A 2,347-nucleotide genomic window follows, 5' to 3' on the forward strand; every position below is an offset into this window, starting at 1 on the left:
GAGAAAAAAGAGAAAATAGAAGAATATATGAAAAACGATAATAAAGCTGAAAAAGAGGAGAAATCAGAAGAAAAAAAATTAGGATGAAAGAAAATTGAAATGAAAATTGAATTAGGTTTTAAAAAGAAACAAGAAAAAGAAGATGAAGATGAATAACGAGAAGCAAAAACCATAAAACAACTGGAAACAGAGTAAGAGGAGACGCTGATGATGGGAGGAAGTGAGGAAGGGTGATAAAGAAGGGAAAGAGCAGCATGAGGGTAAGTGGACAACGGTAATAAAGAAAGGAAATGAGAGACCGTAATCATGACAGAGAGGACGCGAAGGAGATGAAGAAGGGGAGGAGTAAAGGGGGAAGAGGAGGAATGAAGGAATAAGGAAGAGGAGGAACGAAGATGTGAAAGGGGAAACAAAGGAGGAGTGAAGGGGGAAGGAGAGGAAAGGGAGAAAAAAAGATGGAAACAGGGGAAGAGAGAAAAAAGGGAAGGAAGAAGTGGAAGGAAGGAACCAAGGGAGAATGAAAATGAAGGAAGGGTAAGAGGAAGGATAATGAGGAGGAGAAGGAGATAGAGAAGGGTAGTTGAAAGAGAAGGGAATGAGAAAGTCGGAAGAAGAAGAGGAAAGAGGATACGAAATTAAGAAGAAGGAAGAGGACAGATAAAAGGAATAATAAGATTTTAAAACTATAAGAGAATGAAGGAGATAGAAGGAGGAGAATTAAAAGGATGAGAAAGGAAACATAAACAAAAGAAGAAGAAGAAAGAAAGAAAAAAGTCGAAAAAAGAAGAAAAAAAGAAGAAGAAAAGAGGAAGAATAAAAAAATAATAATAAAAAAAAAAAAAAATCACAAGCGCGTAATGACAGGGTTGCCAGATACCGCCGGAGAAACCGCGATCCTTCCCCAGACGAAGCGACGGAAGATCGCGCGACGACGCTAACGGAAGGAGGAAGTGAGAAGAGGGAAAGAAAAACACTTTTGCTCTGTTCTGCTTCTTGCGTTTGAGGGGAAAACGGGAGAAGAGGAGGGGGTAGGAGGGAGGGGGAAGGAGGGAAGAGGAGGGGGAAGGAGGGGAAGGAGGGGGAAGGAGGGGGAAGGAGGGGGAAGGAGTGGGAAGGGAGGGGGAAGGAGGGGGAAGGAGGGGGAAGGAGGGGGAAGGAGGGGGAAGGAGGGGGTAGGAGGGGGGAAGGAGGAGGAAGGAGGAGGAAGGAGGGGGAAGGAGTGGGTAGGAGGGAGGGGGAAGGAGTGGGTAGGAGGGGGAGGAGGCAGAGAGGAGTTCGAGTGCTAATGAAGTCCTTGTGTCTTTAAAACTGCGGTTGGGGGAGCTGTGGAAGAGGGGAGGGGGGTAGAGAGGAGGGGGAGAAGAGGGGGGAGGGAGGAGAGATGAAGGAAGGGGAGGAGGGTGAGAGGAGGGGGGGAGAAGATAAGCAGAATGGGGGGGAAGAGAAGGAGAGGTACAGAAGAAGGGAGGGAAAAGGGAAAAAGGAGGGGAGGAGAGCGGACATAGAGGAAGGGAGAGGGAAAAGAGGGGAGAGGAGAGGGAGGAAAGATGAAGGGGAGGAAAAGGGTAAAAGTGATGAGGGGAAAGGAAAGGGAGGAGGGGAGAGAGAGGAGAGAAAAAGGAAGGGATAAGAGGGATGGAGGAGTGGATAGGGAGGACGGGAGAGGAAAAAAAAGATAGGAGAGAAAAAGGAAGGGAGAGGGGATAAAGGAAAGGAGTGGACACCGGAATGGGAAAATGGGAAGGAAAAGGAGACAGAGAGAGAGAGAAGGAAAGGAAAAGGGAGAAAAGGAGACAAGGAAAAGGGGAAGAGAGGATAGAGGACGGAGGGGGAAGAGGGAAGGGAGAGAGATAGAAAAAGGATAAGAGTAAAAGAGGCAGAAAATGAAAAGCAAGAAGGAAAGACAAAAAAGGGAGAGACGAAAGAGAAGAGGGGGCAGAGAGGAAAAGAACGAAGGAGGAGAAGCAAGGAAAGGAGGGAGGAGGGGAAGGGGGAAGGGAGGGGAAGGGGAAGGGGAAGGGAGGGGAAGAGGGGAAGGGGGAAAGAGGGAAAGGAGGGGAAGGGGGAAGAGGGGAGGAGGGGGAGGGGGAGGGAGGGGAGGAGGGGGAGGGGGAGGGGAGGGGAGGGGAAGGGGAGGGCGCCGTTTCGCCGTGGCAATGCGGTGATTTCCCAGGGCGTTCGGCTGGCGGCGCCGTTCTCTCTCTTGGCCTTCGCTCCTTCCTTTGGCTTTTTTGTCTTTGCATTTGCAGCTGTTGCTCGAGGTAATGCACGGGGGTTTCTTTGTTTGTTTATGTTGCATTTGTCGTTGCAGCTGATGTTGCTTGGGGTAATCAAGGGAGGTTTTCTC

This window comes from Penaeus monodon, chromosome 33 (genome assembly GCF_015228065.2).
Source record: "Penaeus monodon isolate SGIC_2016 chromosome 33, NSTDA_Pmon_1, whole genome shotgun sequence".
In the NCBI taxonomy this organism is placed as follows: domain Eukaryota; kingdom Metazoa; phylum Arthropoda; class Malacostraca; order Decapoda; family Penaeidae; genus Penaeus; species Penaeus monodon.